Source organism: Silurus aristotelis, assembly GCF_946808225.1.
Source record: "Silurus aristotelis genome assembly, chromosome: 12".
Lineage (NCBI taxonomy): Eukaryota > Metazoa > Chordata > Actinopteri > Siluriformes > Siluridae > Silurus > Silurus aristotelis.
The window spans coordinates 6097456-6119649 of record NC_139585.1 but is presented as its reverse complement, the minus strand read 5'-3'; positions in this window follow the sequence as shown (position 1 = coordinate 6119649).

Here is a 22194-nt window from a genome sequence, read left to right as displayed (position 1 = left end):
GTGAACAAATCCCTCAGGTGATTGATGCAATAATAATGTCAGTTTCATTTAACATGTCCTTGGCTGCATTACCATTTTGTCTTTCCCCAGAATATTATCATATGAGGGGTTAATAAGCAAACATTTTTATTTCATTCCAATGAAATAAAAGAAATAACATAAGTTAAGATTCATCTAAATGAATCTTAAGATTCAAAGATCCAAGTAATTAAATCTTTCCATCCCATTTAATACAATCAATGTGAGAGATCTTTTAATCCATTGGGTAGACATGAATTTGAATACTGCAAGAAATCATCATAGTAGAGTCAAGATCTTATTTAGTGTAATCATTTTAATGATGAAAAACTTGATGCACTATATTTCCTTTAAGTTACATCATTTACTGAAATAATTATAGCACAATAGCTTGAGGCCAATTCATCTCAAAAGTGCTCTTTAGGGTTAGGGCCACTATGTTAACAGTTTTGGCAAGAACCACATATGGCTGGAAAATTCAGGCATTTAACCACAAGAGTGAAAATGTAAAATCTGGTAAGAAAACCATACAAATGACCAGTGTTGTGTATTTGCTGTGGTATACAAGGAATACCACTTCATAATGTCTAATGAAAAAAAAAAACAACAACAACAACAACAACAAAAAAAACAGTGTAATGGAACTGAAATGCTGCTTCACATTGGACAACTTGATGTTGATTCGATTTCCAAAAGAGCACACCATTTAATTTTTTATAATAATATTATACACAATGCATCCTAAACCATATTTTTATTGTTAATTCTTATGTTTTCTTTTTTATTAAATTGTCTACAATCCCAATTAAAAAAAAGTTGGACTTTGGGTAAAAGATATATATATAAACAGAATTCAATGACTTGCAAATCTCATAAGCCCATATTTATTGTCACTATTAAACACCGCAAACATATCGAATCTTTAAACTGAGCAAATGCAATATTTCAAGGAAAAAAATCATGAATTAGAAACAACAGGTCTGTAAGAAGACTGGGTATAAAAAGTGTTTCTAAGAGAGGCAGAGTCTCTCAGAAGTAAAGATCGGCACCCATTAGCAAAAACCTGTCTACAACTTATAGATTGATATCAGAAGAATGTTCCTCAATATTAAATGTACATTTTACATTACATTTTTTTTTTAATTTATAACTTTTATCCTTTTCTTCAATATTATATCCCAAGCCAGTTGTTACCAGCATACATACTGTACTGTGTATGGTTATGTATGCAACAAATATAATTTGGAGGTATTAACCGTAAATAGTACAATATTAAAAATACCTAGTATTATAAATAATATTCTTCCTTGTACATCTGATTATCCAGAGTTTTTAAACAACTGTTTATTTAAAGGTTTATCCCAGGTCGGTGACAATGCTTCTGATTGTGAAGCATCTACATGACTTTTCCTAATTATAGCCACTGATTATTAGCTTTGTATTCATTTTACATCTAAACAAGGAGCACTGCAGTGGAAAAGATGACACAGATGCTGGATGGAAACCAGCACCAAAATGGCAAATGCTGTAACTTTAAATAACTAGAACAGCACCAAGAAAACTTTCCCATTCTCCACTTCCACTGCTCCTCCATAACTATTAGCTGAGTGATGACACCAGCGGATATTCGCATTGATCTACAGTCCTTGTGGGATTGCTGGGATTATGGGACAGACCCTTACGGTAGAGATTCTTTCTGCTACTTAATTTTTCCGACCTTAATGTCTCACAGATGAAAGTCTGATTTTAATGCGTCCTTCAGAATGCCACACCCGTTTTATTTATGAGCGTCCTAACCAAGCTGAGAACATATCTGAGGCTGGACATTTTTCGGAGCAGGGAAGTTAATCTAAAAACAGTTTTGTCAGCAATAAAAAAAGAACATGGCTGCCAAAGCAAAAGCACAATAAGTCTAGAAAGTCTTCTGGGATGAAAAAATAAAATCTCTAGGCCAGAAATATAGAAATTGATGACAAAAAAAAAAAGTTCAAGACTCGCTGTTGAGCAGCATGACGGTGGGAAAAACACAGATGTGCTTTCAGATGAAGAACCTGCACCACCTGGATCAAAGCCCTCATCCATAGGGGCCCAAAGGCAGATCTAAAAAAACCCTTCAAAGCTGCGGCCCACCACCACAGCCCACCACCATTTCATTCTCTGGCCCACCATGCTAACCCTGATTACACCAAAGACACATGGGGCCTCTCGAATCAGTACACATGAGTAATTGTAGGATGACTGCCACTTTTAGCAGACCTTCAATGACTTGATTAGTTCCTAGTAGGACAAACAGGTCCTTCAGACAGGGAGTTTAAATGAATCCGGATGCTTAGCGACAAAAACACATGAGGTTATAGCTTCTAATCGCCTGCAGGTCGTGCTGCTGGTGGTGGAGGTGGTAGTCTTGATTACAGGGGTTTCGATTAGAGGGGAGGGGAAGAAGGTAAATTGTCCTTTCTTTTACTGACCCTGTGGCTCTTTGACATTGGATCGCATGGAAAAAGATTATTTTCATTGCTCTGTGGTTATCAAACAAAACCACACAAAGGAGCATCAAGTGATTCAGAAAGTGGAAATGAAACAAGCACACCATGAAGGTGAGGATGGTGGAGATCAAGTTAAAGCAGTGACAACAGTGGTTTCTTAACCACAAGGTTATAAAAACGATTCAAGGATTTATGTTACTTTCATGTCAGCGTTCTTCTGACTGAAAGTGGACAGAAAGAACACTGAGGGTTATGGGCCTTGCTCAAGGGCACCAAGAGTGGCAGCTTGGCAATACTGCAGCTTTAACCCCAACATTCTGATCAGTAACTCAGAGCCTTACCAAGAGATTTTGCTTGTAGAAAACTAAATATTGATTGTGTTGAAAAGATGAATTCCTACAGGTGATTCTTTCCCTGGTTAAACTGTAAATATACATTCTACATGTTTTTTTTTTTACTTTTAATTCATCCATATTGTCAGGGATTCACCCTGCCACGCCCCCCTCTGTAGCTGTCAGGGATTCACCCTGCCACGCCCCCGTCTGTAGCTGTCAGAGATCCACCCTGCCACGCCCCCCTCTGTAGCTGTCAGGGATTCACCCTGCCACGCCCCCGTCTGTAGCTGTCAGAGATCCACCCTGCCACGCCCCCCTCGATAGCAGTCACGCTGCTTCCCAAGATTACCGACAGCTGTGGCTCATGAAAGATCAGACTACATAAACTCACGTTCTTGAGTCACAGGCTGTCGGTCGTTATATTGTCAAGCTGGACAATCGCGTGGCTGCTCGACCGCCGGCTGTATATGCAAATTCCACTTCCGACTTGGATTACTCATTGCCGAAGGCTTTATGGATTATGCTTGGGACATTCGAACTCATAGCAAACAACGCGTATCGAGCGGATGTCTTTGTTTGTTGTTTTCAACGGCTTATGAGTGTTTTTGTGTTGTACGGTTGTTGAAATAAAAGGACAATGATCGGACTATATCGGCTTCCGCGTCTGCAGCCTGACACATATACACCAGTTTGTTTGTTGTTACAATTCTTGTTACTGTATTTGTTACCTACTGTAAATGAAACATTACATCCTGCCCTTGTTTTTGTTTTTTTAGTATCTTCACAGTGCATGGCCTATAATTATAATATAGGCCCACAATTATAATGTAAAATAGATATTATAGATATTATATCCAGGGTACATTTTCTATTCTTATAAGAATATCATTTGAAAAAATGCATAAATTGTAAATAATCCCAGTGACTGGTGAGTTTTCTTTTAAATGGCAGTACCAATTAAATTATTAGTTTGAAACTTTTTTTTAAATGAACAAATATGTGGACCAATGAACAGAAAGTGATCTAGAATATTGTGTATAGACTACATTTTCTTTCCTTGCTCATGGTTGAGGATGTGCTTTAACATGTAGGAAAACCTACAAGAGGTTTTAGATATGAAGGAAAAACACTTGATGATTGTTCAGTTCCTTGAATGAACCAAAAAGCTGTAATCCTAATTTATTATTAAAAACAACCAAACACTTGACCTGACAGAAAAGGACTGTGTTACGTCAAATGCTTGTGATGATAATAATTAGCGTTACCCCTATTTGCGTTGGTGTTTTCTTTTGGCTCTCCTTATAGAGTCGCTTGACAGCTTCCTTTGCATCCGCCTAAAATCAAGAGCAGGAAGTCTTGCTGTGTGAACACAAGCCAAGGACCAACTGCTTTCCCTTAAACCCTGCAGGCATGAGCCATGTCCAAATCAATCCCCTCGTCTCCACTTCTATCCTGTACTGTCATAAACTTGGCCACACTAACGATTTACGGTCGCTAGCATTAACCAGCTCACGTCTTTTAAGCCCTTCTGGAGGGTGATTTCCTCAGAGTATCCTAAGCTCCAAATAGCACACACACTCTGAGTTTGAGTCAGGATAATGGATCATCTCAGATCATTAATTCATATTAATCCTGAATGTAATAAAGCAATTTTTTAAAGATCAAGCTGCATTTTGGGAAGACCAATTGCCAAATTTCATGGTAGGTAAAGACAGATATATGTGCAGGCTAAATGGTTGAAACTGTATGGAAGAGTACAGAGGAACAAAAGACACTTTCATAGACTGACTGACGTAAGACTAAGCTCCTGTTTAACGGTGTCAATGTGCATTACCAGACAATTTCTGTCCGAAAATACTGCCTTCAAGAGCATTTTGTCTTAATATTTTATAATATACCGGAAAAAAAACACTGCAAATTTGAGCATGAGTTAAAATTGACTGGGCTTTTCAAAAGGAGGTGCTTGGATCTTAGCCTGCTCATTGGGCACAAAACACAGCTAGTTTATATTGCTTCCATATGTTCTGCTCTTTGCAATGATTAGACAGTGCCAGTGACCTTAAACCTGTCACGATCGGCATTACACAAAATGGGTCCGTTCGGCTTTTCTGTGGCACGTTTATTGCCGTCTCTCAAACAGCGCAAGGTCAATTACCACTGCTGAGCTTCATATGGCTTTGAAAGTCTTTTTTGGGAAGGGCTTCAGAATGTCCACTGATTGCATTTTTATTTCTATATATACATAGATATATACACACACACACACACACACACACACACACACACACACACACAAAAAAGTTTGTTAACTCTTATTCACATATTCCATATTTAGTCCCATTCGCTGTTCTAATAACCGTCACTCTTCAATAAAGATGTTCTACTGAACATTATGGAGTTTGGTACTTATTCAGCCACAAGGGTGTTAGTAAAATCAGGTACTGATGAAGGTGAGGTGAGGAGGCCCACATATGCCTGGGAATGTCAGGTGTCCCGATACCTTTGTCCATATTGTGTATGAAATGTCTGTAGCAAAGAGCAAGGATTATCTATAGCAGTATCAATAGTCTATATAATTTAATTATTGTTGACAAATCTGTTTCTCATGATTGAATAATAAGAGCACCTCACTACTCACAAATGTCTCTGATTTTCTATATTGTACTAAATTCAGTGTACAAATTCAATATATAACCAAAAGTGAATTGAAAACGAATGAATAATAGCACCAATAGCCAGTAGTAGCTCAGCTCTAAGATAATTATGTGCTAGATTAATAAAGTGTCGTAATAAATTGATGTAAATGTTGACCAATGTTGAACCTGAGACTTGTGCAGGTTATGACCTGTGTGGGGTTTTTACTTCCGTGTCCATGTGGGCTACTTTCAGGATCCAAAAACATGCCAGGTGGCTCTATGTTTTAGTGGAATGTTAGTCATGAAGAACTTCAACTATTGCATGAAGAAAACTGATTATTTCTTTGGAATGATGGAAAACGACATCCCCGGAGAGAATGAGATAACGGATGGATTCCATTAGACTACAAACAGACATTTAATTCATCCCCGCCAAATAATTACATGAAGGCCACATATTAGGTATGACATTCCCACAATATAAACTCAGGGACTTAACTTGCACAATACATGACCTTTAATATTTAGTTTGTGGCTTCAAAATATTAACTCGTAGACTTGAGATATATTAATTTTTGTCAAGACCTTATTAAAGAAACCACACTGCATCACTTCAGTGGCTTCATAATTTTGAATTTTATGGTTATTTCTATGTAGAATTGAAGTATTAAAGCTTTTTTTTCACACAGAAACCATGGGGGTTTTGAGAGGACTGAGAGGACTCTGGATGTGGAGACAACAAAGAACAGCAGTGTTTATTAGTTTCAGTGTGATTCTCAGAGCAATGGACCCTGCCCCTTTGTAGGTCCTTTTTATGGTCAGCCAGTCTGCGTGATCATTACACATCCTCTCAGGACATGATGTCTAGAGATAAGCAGAGTCTAATCCTGAGCTTATGACCATTACTGAATTGTTCCTGTTCATTTAAATAGGGCCGACCCCATTCTCTGTTTACTCTAGCAAAGTTCCAACCACCAGACATGAGCCAAACTACAGTCCTGCTCTGGCTCAGTGCATGTTATGTCCTTGAATCCATCTTATCTACAGATTGTGTGTGCTTCCTGGCCTTGCTCCACAAAGCCCAGACCACTGGCTGGACCAGCTTCTTGCTAAATTTTATTCTCTGATTATTAACCACAAGGATCAGAGAAGCTTTTATGCCTACCACCTGGTCAGCACTAAAAAGAATAATACATGTAATCAGGGAAAGAGGTAGCACCACTTATGGAAAACTATTTAGTGTAAAGTGAACAGATCTTCGCGTGTTTCTTAAAATTACATGGACTTGCTTCAAGTTTTTTTTTCCAGTTCAGATTTTTCCCTGAAATGTCATTTTGTTAAAATACAGTAGGGACATTACCGGTCGAGGATGTTTTTTTAATAAGAAAAGTGCTTAAACACTCTAAAACTCACTTCCTTTATTAGATGCATTCCTGTAAAGGCATCTGCCATGTAGGATATTAGGGGACTAGTGAAAGTAAAAATACAAACAACAGGTATTAAAATACCTGGCATTTGCCATGTGAAGTCATGATTTTAGCTATGATGCTATATTACTATTCTCGCTATTACTTCTACATCCCCTACAAATTCACACCCCAACAACGGACAGTTCCCTCATACGCATGTATGCTGGCTATATTGGTAGCAAAAAAAAAAAAAAAAGATTGTTAGGAATAACAGGCAACAGGAAAAAACCTCCTTATCCTGGTTGGTTGAATATTTAATGTCTACTTTTTTTGTAAACATAGACAGTGCTTCGTATAAATATTCACACACTTCCACTTTTGAACTTTTTCCACATATGATACACCCTAAAACTAAAATTGTATTGTTATTATAGGACAGACACGTTAATACAGCCAATCTCTAAAATTCAAATGACTAAATATGGAGGTTTTTTTTCAATTCAATTCATTTTTATTAGAATAGGGCTTTCAATATTGTACAGTGACTCCAAACAGCTTCACAAATACGGTAATAAAGAATGAATAAAAACGTTCTTTATAAGTGTAATTTTGTCCCTAATGAGCAAGCCACTATGCAACGGTGGTCTTTGATTAGAAGCAACTGTATTTCAATGAGTGGGAAAATTAATGATCATCTCTTGTTCTTCTGCTGGGGATAATATGGGGGATATTATAGATAGATATTTCAAAATATGGTCTCTGTGGTCCTTGAATGCCGTCTGAAATTAAACCTTATGGGTAATCTGGTATACACTGTTTTACTAGCAAAGTTTTCTAAATAGCTGAGTTTAAAAAAAAATAAAACAGTACATAAGACCCACTTTTGCTTGTTGTTTTGTATTTTGCCATATATTTTTTTTGTCACCTATCAGGTATATGAAGAAAATATATATGATATATTTCATATAAAAAATTACATTTTACAAAGATCAAACATTTTAAATAAATATATATTTATTTACATATACTTACATATTTACATATACATATACTCCTGCTTTAAATATACAATATTCCTGAAGGCCTTTTTAAAGTTCTTTATTTGTCACATAAATATTACACACATCTGATGTAATGCAGTGTTGTTTAGTTCCTTGTCCAACAGGGCAACAACAAACAGATGATACACAACACATCAATACATGCATACATATTCTTACTGCTATTTGCTCAGAGGATTTTGCCCATTTTGTCACTAGCCATAGCTTTTTTATTTATTTGTATATAACAAATAAATTAATAGTTATTAATATTAATTCAAAATAATAATAAAATTAACTTTGTTTCAGGACTTTTAGCATTTGCAACTCCTTTATTTTTTTTTACCCTTTATTTATTTAATAGATCAAAAAAATCAACTATTTAGTTGAATATAATAGTTGATGTAGATACAAATATTTTCCTCGAAATTCATGCTTAAGCTTGACAGTTACACACCCGGTATCCTGCAGCTGATGCATGCCAAAGTGGGTGCTTCTGGTACCAGGATGCATTCTCTCCCTAACACTCTAAATGAGGTATGTTTTTTTGTTTAACTCTTTGTTTTGTCTCAAAAGTGAAAATTTGTCAAGCTATCAGTGGGTGTGGATACAAAACCAAGGCATGCATTTTTATAAATAACCCTGTAGATAGCACTGTAATTATACCAGACAATCAATTACAAAGTTTTACCCCTGTTTAAGAGAATGACTTAATTTCCTCATCAGAATCATCAACTTGTATTCTCGATCCCTTGACTACAAGTTACAAAAGTTTCAGATACTGTAATTCCAGAAGTAATTGAAACTGTTCTAAAAATTATAAACTTTTCCATAAGGCACAGTTATGTACCTAAATCCATTAAACTGGCAGTTGTCAACCCCTAATTAAGAAACCTGACATTGACCCCTGTCAGCTGTCCAATACAGGCCAATATTAAACCTCCCCTTTATCTCTAAGATATAAAGGTTGTAGCACAGCAGTTCTGCTCACATCTACTTAGGAATACAATTATTTAAATGTATCATTCAGGAATTAGGCCTTATCATAGAACAGAGACAGTGCTAGGTAAGGTGGTAAATGACCTGTTATTGGACTCTGATCAGTGTTTTGTCTCTTTACTTGTTTTGCTCGACCTTAGTGCAGCTTTTGACACTATCAATCATACTTTACTGCTTGCTAGACTAGAGAACATTGTTGGTATAAAGGAAACAGCTCTCTCCTGGCTTAGGTCTTATCTGACTGATCAGGATCAGTTTATTGATGTAAATTGTGAGTTCTCTACACTCTCTGAGGTAAAGTTTGGTGTTCCACATGGATCTGTCTTAGGCCCACTGCTTTTCTCTTTATATATGCTGCCTCTGGGTGAGATTATACATAAACATGGTATTCTTTTCTATTGCAATGCTGATGATACACAGTTATATATTTCAGCAAGGCCAGATGAGAGAGAGCAGCTTAACAATGTTGAGGAGTGTGTAAATGACATTCGACAGTGGATGCTTGCTAACTTCCTTCTGCTCAACTCAGATAAGAGGAAGAAATTTTACTAGGACCACATGCAGCTAGAAGTAAACTTTTCCGATTACGTAGCATCTCTGGATGGTGTTTCTGCCTCAGTGTGTACAGCAGTCAACAACCTTGTGTAATTATTGACTTTTTTCTTCAAGGCTCATGTGAATAACATTACTAGAATCGCCTGCTTTTACCTCAGAAATATTGCTAAAATTAGAAATATGATGTCATTACAGGATGCAGAAAAACTAGTTCATGCTTTTGTTACATCTAGATTAGATTACTGTAATACTTTACTGTCTGGGTGTGCGAGTAAGTGCATAAATAAGCTTCAGTTAGTTCAGAATGCAGCAGCAAGTGTCCTTACTAGATCTAGAAAATATGACCACATCACCCTTCAATCAGTCTACACTGCTCCCAATTAAATCTTGCATTGATTATAAAATACTACTAATGTCGTACTGACTTCTAAAGCACTTAATGGTCTCGTGTCACAGTATCTGAGTGAACTTATGTACCAGTAAGATCCTATGCTTACTTAAATCAAAAGGTATAGTGTGTTCAGTGAACTGGGATATTTGTATGCTGTCGTCCCCTCACTCTCACATGTTCACTCAGGTTTGTTGACGGTGGTGTGGAGTATCCACTATTCAATAAGGATACTTAATAATCCATCTCTCTCTCTCTCTCTCTCTCTCTCTCTCTCTCTCTCTCTCTCTCTCTCTCTCTCTCTCTCTCTCTCTCTCTCTCTCTCTGTAACCCTTCTACATCTCTCTCTCTCTTTTCTCTCTCTTTTGGTCGAGGTAAACATGATCCTGAGGTACCAGTGACCACTGTTCCTGCCCCTCTCCTTTCCTTGGATCTGCCTGCTTCATCCCAGCCTACCTCTGGATGGCGTTTTTTTCAATTGGAGGCCAATCTGTTGATGCTGGGGATGTTTCTCATCAATGGCCAGGGGATCCATAAAATTACAGAGTAACACAGGAACTTTAAGGACTTGGATTTGGACTGTGGTTAATGTCAACAGTCTGCTACACTGACTCAGGACTACTACTTTGTATCTAATCACCATCACTGCACACCCGCAACATACATCGTTTATCTGTAATAAATGGACATTCGGTGCCATCCAGATGAGGATGGGTTCCCCTTTTTAATCTGTTTCCTTTCAAGGTTTCTTCCTCATGCCATCTCGCAGAGTTTTTTCTTGCCACAATCGCCTCCAGTTTGCTTAAACGTACATTTAAAAAAAAAAAAAAAAATATATATATATATATATATATATATATATATATATATATATATATATATATATATATATATATATATATATATATATATATATACATATATATATATAAAACAATCCTATTAATTATTTTTTTCTCTGCATTATGTGTTATGCTGCTTTGAGACATTCTTTATTTAAAACACTATACAAGGAAAAATGAATTAAATTGAATTTAAATTGTTGTATCCCAAGAATCCCAAGAGTATCCCAAGAAGCTGAAGAACACTTTTAAATTATTTCAGAAGCGTTCTTATTTCCTTACGTTGTGTTGCTAATAAAACGGAGATTTTGCTCATCGGCCCAAAAAATAGTACACAGAAGCTCCAGCATCTCAGCCTGCATTTAGACGGTTGTTCTGTAACTACTAGTTCAACGGTAAAAGACCTGGGAGTTATTTTAGACAGCAACTTATCTTTTAAAAATCACATCAATCAAGTTACAAAAACAGCCTTCTTTCACCTTAGAAATATTTCTAAGCTAAGAAATATGTTATCTATATCTGATGCAGAGAAGCTCGTCCATGCGTTTATGACCTCTAGAATAGACTACTGTAATGCATTACTAGGTGGATGTCCTGCATCATTAATAAACAAGCTTCAGTTAGTTCAGAATGCCGCAGCAAGAGTTCTTACTAGGTCAAGAAAATACGATCATATAACCCCAATCTTATCGTCCCTACATTGGCTTCCTATTAAGTTTCGAATAGACTACAAACTACTGCTACTCACTTATAAAGCACTAAATGGTTTGGCTCCCATGTATCTATCCAGTCTCTTAACACGCTACAATCCGTCACGCTCCCTGAGATCTCAAAACTCTGGGCTTCTAGTAGTTCCTAGAATAGCAAAGTCCACTAAAGGCGGTAGAGCATTTTCACATTTAGCTCCTAAACTCTGGAATAGTCTTCCTGACAGTGTTCGGGGTTCAGATACACTCTCCCAGTTTAAGTGTAGATTAAAAACATATCTTTTTAGCAAAGCCTACACATAACACACATCACGCACATCACATCACAACCTTGTGCTCCAGAACATCTGATCACATGCACATTATCAACTTGTGCTGTTAATATCATGAACAGCAGCTACGCTAATTCCTCTCCACTGCTTCTCTTTCTCTCCCCATCCCGAGGCTTCCTGAGGTTTGGCCAGCTCCAGTCACGTCCCACCTCGTGAAGATTATGGACCTATGGATGATCATGGAGAAGTAGATGCCGAGTGTTTAAAGGCCCTGGCATGGAGAAGCTGATGCTGGATCTATGATGATCACAAATTGTTCTGTATTGTTGAAAGATTTATGACCAAACTTTTGATGTCACCCATATGAGGATGGGTTCCCCTTTGAGTCTGGTTCCTCTCAAGGTTTCTTCCTCATATCATCTAAGGGAGTTTTTCCTTGCCACTGTCGCCACGGCTGCTCATCAGGGACAAACGCACACCATTCACCTTCACTGTTGTTTTCTGTAAAGCTGCTTTGAGACAATGTCTGTTGTGAAAAGCGCTATACAAATAAACTTGACTTGACTTGACTTGACTAATGAGTCGAAGTACAGTAAAACCCTGTTGTACGAGCAACTAATAGTACGAGCAAACGGAGATACGAGCGACCTTGCTCGCCAAATTTTACCCTGTTTCATGAGCAAATTTCAAAGGCACGAGCAAACCCACATTGCCGGTTCCCCGCTTTCGGCCGAGGGTCGCATCAGTCGCTTAGTTAATGACGTATCGTTCGGCCGCTCTCGTTGTTCAGTGCAGCAAAAACTTTTTTTAGTGTTATATTTTTATTTTACAAGAAATCTTGAAAAATGTCTCCCAATAAGTATAATAATTTATCATTTGAAATAAGAAATGTTGTTTTTCATTTTCAAAAGAATATATAAAAGTATGTGACAAACACAGATCTGTTTTTGTTTCAGTTGCCAGAAGAACTGTGGCAGATTCTCAGATTCTAAGTGAAACTTTTTTAAAAGCTGTATCTGATTCATTACTATTTCGTTATATTATATTAAATGGATTATATTTGACTTTATATATGTTTTATTAATTTCAACCAACAAACACTCCTGTTTTTAATTTTTTACAGATTTTCAAAAGTTTTATAATAAAAAGTAAAATATGACTATACACACCACTGCCTACATACAGAGCAGCAGAATCTAGAGATCAGTGAATAGAGTTTTCAGCTGTTGGAATCGAAAAAGGAAAGATTAAGTGCTTTTGGCTAAGAACTTGTGGGTCATTAGTTAAAACCATTAAATTGGAGAATGAAGAATCACTCCAGCAAACTTTGCCATGGGCTCTAACAGGTAGTGTGTAGAATTGCTACTCAATGTCGTCTATGATTAATAACTACACAAGTTGAATAAAGTTCTGTTTGTTGCAGTTCATTGTGGCTCCGCGTTGTTTTCTTTTTCCAAACAGGTTTGCCCTGAAACAGATTCTACTTTAGGGAAATTTCGATCCATGCAGGTGTTTTCAGTTATCTTCCTGGTAACCAAAGCAGTCTAAAGGAAATTCATGTTCATTCTGCTTTGAAAACCACCTGGATCAAGTCAGGAAGGGCTTTGCAATAAGCTTGAAGTTTAAATTGCTTGTCCTAGAGCGAGAGGGGGAAAAAAGTTAAAACAAGTAGCAAGTACTCATGAGTCAAGCAGAAGCGATATATATTGTAGATGAGAATCTTTCAAAATAATGTTCTTTCTGTCCAGCAAAACTGATTGTAAGTTTAAATTTGCACACTCCCAGGCAAAACATCTAAAATAATATAGTTAAGTAACTGTCATTTCAGCCATATACAATACAGTACACAGTGAAATGAAACAATAGTCCTCCAAGGTGTTACATGAATCATCAGAAATTAACACAAGAAAATACTAACCTAAATAAAAAAATTAATACAATCCTACTGTACAGCATTAGCTGCACGACCAGAGAGTATAAAACACATATCTAGTGAGGGCAGCGCCAGCTTCTGTTTGTTCACGAAGCATTCTGTGTAAATGTGTTGAATTGTCTGTCAATTGTTAATCAGAAAAAAAAATTAATAAAAAGATATATTCCTGGGAGCGGAGAATGCTAGTTGGTTCTCGAGAGAGCCGGCTGCATGTCAATGCCATCGCTCAGCTCCCGAGCGTCACTCTCCGAGGAGATAGCTCGCGCTCTTTGCGGTTCTTGCTAAGGCGGAGCGGCGTGGCAGTTCCTGGGGCTCACATATAGACCTCGCAAAGGGTTTCGAGACGGGCTTGTCGCCAACCTCAACTGCTTGGTCTCTGCACTTTCTGTGCAGGATCTGTGCATATTGCACCACGCGTTAATCATGCCACGCACATTCTGCTCGCATTTCTATGCGATCGCTCCACTCCCAGAGAGCACTCCTCGAGGGGGGTGCTCTCACTACTCGTAGTAAAAAAATTGAAATAATTATAATAAAAGGAAAGAAATGATAATAATAATAATGATAATAATAATAATAATAATAATAATAATAATAATAATAATAATAATAATAATAATGAAGATAATAAGCAGTAAGCTTTTTTGGAGTTGTGACCTGCACTGTAGCCAAGCTACATAACTTGACCGTCACCATAACTTCACCAAAAGTCTACGCGTTAGCCATTTCGGTTTATCAAGCCCCGTGGCCGGGCAATCTCTGGGCAGAGACCTGATATTAACGTGTTTTCTCTGCGGCACCCGGAGGCTCAGGCCCCCGGTACGACCTAGAGTGCCTGGGTGGGACCTGGCCATCGTTTTGGGGGCTCTGTCTGAGCCCGCCTTCAAGCCTCTAGCCGAGGCATCTTGGAGGCACCTTTCAATCAAGACCGCATTCTAGGGCAATCTGCTCTATTAAAGGAGTAGGGGACCTGCAGGCCCTGTCAAGACATATGTAACGCTGCGGGTTTTTCCACCCCTCTGACCTTCGTTCTATAACCTAGAGTCTGGCGTGATTCGACACTCGTTCCCAAATCGTTTCAACGCAGCTCGAGTTCCTGAAAGGGAACGTCTCTAGGTTACGTATGTAACCCTAGTTCCCTGAGGGAACCAGATGCTGCGTCTCTATGCCACACCTTCAGCATCCCTGCAGATGCTGCGTCTCTATGCCACACCTTCAGCATCCCTGCAGTGCTTCCTTCTCCCTTACAGAAGCTGCCGCTGCCCTCAATCATATGCATTTTATACTCCTAGTCATGACGTCACCCCACTGGTGACGGCCAGCGTACAATTTTTGACTGATCACACACATTATTTCAGAGCGTAAACACACATTCCCAAAGCGTTTCGACGCAGCGTCTTGTCCCCTTAGGGAACTAGGGTTACATGTGTAACCTAGAGACATTTTCCCTCTTTCTGGATTTCTGGATTTTATTAAATACATCATTTTCTGCCCAATTACATGGGCATGCTTTGCAATGCTACAAGTAAGTCCAATGAAATTATTTTCAAAGGACATCTGTAACCATGATATGATGTGGGATGACACAGTGCAGTCTGAATGCAGCGAGCTCATTGTGGTTGGGAAACTCTATACTTTTAACACGCTCAACCGAATCATTCGTTGTTTTTGTATGATTCTTTTTCATCTTCACGAAGCTGACGAACAGCCACTGGAGAATAAGAAGCTTGCATGCAGTTAATAAATTCCTTCTTGAACTGTACATGCACTCGTTGCCTGATCTGATGCCAGTGCCTGACCCTGACACACTTTTACTGCTTTGGCTTTTCACACTCTCCAGACTTCCATCTGCCACCTCCATTATGATTTGTAAACAACTGTCCATGTTAGACTCTTGTTTCAATTGTAGACAGATAAATATTCATAATCCCACTATCTATGTTCCCTTTTTATTTGACAAGGTGTCACAAAAGTCTTTGTCAGAATGTATTTATTTTCTGTATGTATAAATTGCAAACCACTTGCTGCTACAGAGGATCATTCCGCATGAACAACCCAAAGATACACAAGATTACTGTGGATGGATCCATTTTTCTAATAAAAAGAAGGCACCTGGAGATAGCACCAGCTCCATTTGTGTCCCACCTTGTGAAGATTTTGGACCTTCAGAAAGAAGATGCTGACCCTACGAGGAGTCTAAACTATCTATAGAGATTGGGCCAGTTTTCACTTCATGAAGATTTTAGACATTGGATTTCAAGGATGAAGAACCTTTTAAACAATACTCATAATAACATTTTACATATGCTGTTTCTCCGTCATTGAAAATTTAAAGGCTTTGGCATTAAGGAGTTTGTGTTGAATCAATAATGATCTCAAATGTTGTGCTAATTTATGAGTTGCTCAGGAATTTCTGCTTCCACAACTCCAACTGACTGTATAAGACTGTAGATAGGACATTACTCATAAATCACACACTCCGATGCTCAGTTTCTGTAATGTTCTAATATTTTATAATTAAAATCTTTTTGTCACCCAAATGAGAATAGGTTTCCTTTTGAGTTTGGTTCCTCACATGGTTTCTTCCTTATACCACCAAAAAGAGATTTTCTATACTGTTCTATAATTCTTACATTCTGAAAAATTGCTTTGAGACAATGTTCATTGTGAAAAACCCTATAGAAATACAATTAAAAAAAATAGATAGGAACCATGAAAATGGACAGTTTGCTCCACTGTATTAAAACAATAATGGTCACAAACGGTTTTAAACAGTTGATCTCAATAATAATGTAATTACAATAAATAAATGTTCATTGTCACCCAGATGTCTGGTTCCACTCAATGTTTCTTCCTCATATAATACTAGGAATTTTTTTCTTGCCACTATTCCCACTGGTTTGCTCATTAGGGATAAATGTTCTGCCAAATGCTCTAAATTGACATCCGCTAACAGCCTGTGAACAAAAAACAAGCATCAAAATTTCTTGTAATGTCTAGGAGTTTTTTCTCCATAATGGTCACCTTTGGATTGTTCATTAGGAGATCTAAACCCATATCCAGATTTTAGTACATTTATTTTTAACTGAATAATGTGTCTCAGACATTAATGTCTGTCTCTTAGAACAAATTACAATTTGAAATTCATACTGCAATTTTTGTTTGTCTTTTAACCCCAATTCCATGGAAATTAACCATTTTGATTTCCAGTTGAGTTTTCAATTTGATGGCTGCAAAAACGTCTAATAAATTAGGCAGAGGCAATAAAAGTCTGGAAAATGTATGCGTTAATAAAATTAAACAGACTTTGGAAATAATTAGGTTAATTGACAACTGATCAGTAAGAGGACTGTGTATAAATTGTGTATCTTAGAGAGGTAAAGTCTCTCAGAAGTAAAGTAGGCCAAAGCTTCACCAATTGGTGAAAGACTTTCGCTACAATTTTTAAAACAATATTAGAACAATGATCCTTAACATAAAATTGCAAATCAGTTAAATATCCTATAATTTACAATGCACAATATCATCAATAGATAACAGTTTGTACAATGATTCTGTAATGTGAATGTTCATGGCCTCATTAACACATCCAGAAATCATGGAGAACACAGTCCACAAATGTCATCCACAAATGCAGGTTAAATGAAGAGAATAAAGCATATGTGAAAACGATCCAAAAATGCTGCCATCCTCTCTGGGGCAAAGCTCATTCAAAATGTACTAAGGCAAGGTAAAAAAAATTTAGCTTTTGCAGACAATAAATTCAAAATTAGTATTTTTTTTTCTTTTACTTAAAATGGTATAGCTCAGTATATGCTCAGTTTAAGCGTTTGATGTTTAATTGTATGTATATACAATAAAACAAACAAAAATGATATATATATTATAATATTTACATTTTACACAATGTCTCCCAATGTTTTTGGAATGTTAAATACGTTAAATTATTTTTAAGGGAATTTAGAAATTTATAAGGAAACCTTAAAAATATGGCAGATTTGAGGTTAAGTCATTAATAGTCATTACCCAAAGCGGAACTGGTTGCCTAGTGGATAGTCACTTTTAATGATTTAGGGGAAGAGGCAGTTAAAACATAGCTGCCTGCTGAGAGAAATAGGAAATAACATTTTAGCCCACACAAGTTTAGGGTTGTACCTACTATACGGCTCTGTGAAACAGAGGAAACACTCCATGGGTGACTGTAGAAAACAGTTTATGGGTTATTTTATGTCAGATATTTAGAGCCACCCAGATAAAAGATGGTCAATCCACTGCCAAAATTCCAACCTCTGGAATTTAACCTGCATGCACAAAAACCAGGAGCTGCCAAATGTGAAGATGGAACTTACTGCAGATACTCCATTGTGCTCTTCGACTGAAAAATCATGGCAACCTTGACCTCTGATAAATTTTTTTTTTAAATATTCATCATCATTTCCTTAAAACCACACTGATGGTCACAAAGCTGTTTGAGAAACCTTTGTCCGCCATTAAAATGTGACAATCACGCAAAACAGATGTGAACATGGACACAAACAAATGACCGAAACTGTGCATCTGGTTTTCAGAGACTTTGAGGTTTGCGCATGCATCAGTAATCCACTTCTGAAGGGTGGTAAATGGAGCCCATCCTCCCATCTGCAAATTGTTTCACTTAACCCTGCTAGCTAGCAAACATGGCCAGAACAAGCATGGTTAAACTTGAACAGGAAAGTGAGCTTAAATGGAGAGAGGCCACTTCTATTTAAGCACATCTATGCATGCAAGTGGGTCATTTAGCTTTTTAAAGAAATTCCAATTATAGAGAATACAACCAGTCAGTTTTGGTAATTTTTAACCATTTTTCTGTAGTTTCTTTCTTTGCCAAACTGGTCATTGTCAAAAAGCAAATTCACACATGATTATTATATGACAACTACCCCTGGGCAGGATGAATGCTAACCTGTGCGCTTCCCCAAACATGTGAAGCTGTGACATATTAATTTGTTTGAACTCATGATACTTACCATGAAACCTTAACAAATTCCAAAAGAAAAAAAAAAAATCATCCCTCTTGCACCCAACAATTAGATAGAATTCCTCTGATTGACAGATGAGAAAGTTAAAGAGAGCTTCGGCTTTGTCTAAAATTCTCCCTCCTAGAGAACATGGCCAATTATGCTTTGTTGCTGTGGCATAGTTTCAAACTTCTGGCCTCTGGATGATAATTAAGCCATTCTGTCGTTGATTTCATAAGATGTTTTGTGCTCTGAGACAATGATACAAGTTATTTCTCCAGAAATGTCTTGATTTGGCAGAACAAAAGAGACGAAATGCATTAAAGCTGAGGAGGAACATTGGTTTGGAAATGGTTTTGAAGTGCACTGGGGGGCATTGCAGGTCTAGTTCAATTCTGAACTTGGGTTATTTTCTTTAAAGAGTTTTGCATGGTGTTGGCATGTCCGCGTGGCTTTTGTTTGGGTTCTTCGGTTTCCTCTCACTGCAGGAGGAAAATTAGGTAGGCTAAATTACAAGTATGGGAATGTGAGTATGCATGTTGCTTCGGAATTGGGAAGATAGGCTTTGGATATGTGTGCCAAAAAGGAAATATTTGCTCATTAAGACGTGTTGTCACATGTAAAAGCTTACTCTGCCACTGTATCCGTTTTTTGCTCTCCATCCAGGAATTAGTGAGCTGTGAAGAATTAAGGTGAAGCCAGGGCGTCTAACGAAATAGAAACTGCACGTTGAGTAAACATTTACACTAGCTTGATGAGCTACTCTCCTGCCCAGCCTGAGCCATAAATTCCAATCATGATCTCCTTCCATGCCTCAGTTTTGCCACACATGCCAACCAAGCATGCTCTGGCTGTAAGTACACCACCAGCCTATCCATCTGAAAAGAAGTGAAGTGCGACGATTAGCTCAAACCCTCCCTTCTCTCGATGAGCTCATATTATGGCATGTGTAGGAAAATTAGATTGTAGACTGTCAATGGGACTTGGGCCCCATTTTGGTAGAAACCAGAGCCTTTGATATGGAATTCTTTTTAGTGGAAGAAGTTTAATTTGTGGTAATTGCTTAATTGCAGCAAAGTGTGGGAGGACTGGAGACATTTGGGCAGCAGCATACAGACTGGTCGTGTTGAACCAGCAATGAGAGAGGCTGCCTCATGGAAATCCACCACATCAGACCAAGCTAAACAAGCGTAAGTGTGAGCATCCATCTCACTGCCTCAAGAAGCTTCAAGAAACATTAATTGCTGCTGACTGGATGTCCTTAACATAGGTCTGCTTCATTGATTTATTTGTTGGTGTTTGTTAAATGTAAGCATGAAGTAAGGGTAAAAGCAGAGAGAACAGTTCTGTAAATGGTAGCCATACATATGCATCCTTGCTGTAACACAACACAGTTGTCGATTTCAAAGCATCTTAACCCCCATAGAGAGATACCATTTTTAATCACTGTGTGGCTGGGCTATTAAAGAGACAACATTGCCTGGATGTTGAGGTTTTGTCGTATTTGTTTCTTTTAACATGCAATTTAAGCAAACCCTTCATGTGGACTCTCCCCTCTGCTTCTCCTGGGCCCTTAAATGCAGCCTGAGTCCAAACCACAATCATATATTTCATGAGAAACAAGACTAAATCATATGCAGTTTCTCCCACATACACTAAAGAAAAAGTAAAGGAATGTTCAGACAGGAATCTGACACAAAGTCAAATTATTTAGAATATAGATGTAAATGTGGCATTAATTGGATTATCGATGTAAACTGGTAAGATGTAGAGCATAAACTGATGCCAAATCAAGTGAAATATACAGTACGATCCTCCCACCACAAAAAGAAAAAACATTTACAAAATGTACTTCATTATTATTTCGCTTGGATTCATTTCTACTTTATTTTTGATTGTTTTGGTTTTTTATTTTTATAATATTTTTTGAGTCCTTTTTTCTTTTTTAGGTTTTTATCTCAACCACAACAGAGAACGTTCTACAAAAGCTGCAGCGGTTCCTGTTTAGTAAACAGTGATTTGTTCTCTTACAGAATTTTTCAAGTGCCGCTGAAATCTTTCGCCGGCTCCACATATGCAGTCTGCCAGTTGTAGGGACAAAACATTTATAATTTATTGACTATCTATGATTTAGTGCTGACCACCAGTGTGGTTTCTGAAGGCTATCCAGAGCTAGAATTACTCATAAATCCCTAGAATGCAAACAGTAACCCATCAGCTGAAGTGGCACTTCCGAGGGCACGTCCTGTTTTTTGAAGTGCATTTTATTGGTAGATTATTGGATCAGGAGACATTCTAATGCATCCCCAGCTATAGCTCTATGTGCAAATACATCTTCTTGGCCTCTGTTCACCACTCTACATGCTAATGACAGTGTTCAAAGTGCTCAGAGAGCCATGATACACTGCACTGTTTGTCTTTCCTAAATAAACCCCCATCCAGGCTTTTGCGCCTACTGCTTGCTCATCAATCAGCCTTAAACAGCTCGAGCTGGACTCCACACAAGCCTGGTGGAGAAATGGGACCCTTTAAGAGCCATTTGTCAGGCAGTGCTGTCCTCACATGGGCCATCAGGAGGCCTGCTGACAGCTGAATGTGTGAGCAGCAGTCATGAACCTTTGGAAAAGGAAAAAGTGTATAGTGTTCAGTGTGAGATGGGTTTGTTTGAAGTAGTCCCAGTTTGATATCTAGACCAAAGGAGGAAAGAAGTGATAGTATAACACAGGAATATCATTCATTAGGTCATTTTAAAACAATTTAAAACAACATTGTAAACTGCCGAATAGTCCTTCTTGTCCTTGTAATGTTAAATAAAATGGTTTCAAAATAAAAAAGAAACAAAAAATAATAATATTCCCTTGTAACCTCACCCTATTTTAGGACTCTTTTAGATTTCATATGATCTCCACATGGCCCCCTGGTTTCCTCCAGGTGCTCAGGTTTCCTTTCTTCCAAAAAACATTCCACTAAATGGATTGGGATGTGTATGATCCTCTTCAATGGATTGGTGTACCCTCCAGGTTATATTCCTGGATCACAAGGGAGGCTCTGGTTCCGGTGTAAACCTGAAAGTCATTACAGTAGATGTTCTCTATCGAACCCTACAGCATTTCTTTCCAATCAAGTAGAATCTTTTCAGGAAGCTAGAAAAACCTAACCATCCAAAAATTTACCAACCAATTGACCACAAAAGGTGAACAAAGTAAGATATTTTGATTCAAATCTTACACTGCTATCCAGAGAAGACAATCTCTGATTATATTTATTAAAAAAAATACAAATATGTAGGAAATATATCTACAGAAAACCCGCAGTTATGAAACCTCTGGTGAAGTGGTGGCTTCAGTGGTGCACCATCTGTAACCTAGCTGGGTCTCTAATTATTTACATCAAGAAGTTAAACATGGATACAACGAAAGAAATAAACTGATATGAACATTCATATACTGCATATGTGGAAAATATTAACATAATATTAAAAATCCCTACAACAAGAGATCAATGAGAAGTTGCAAAGCAAACAATTACGCTTCAATTTACACATCCATTCCCAGAAATCACTGTTGACAATGACTCA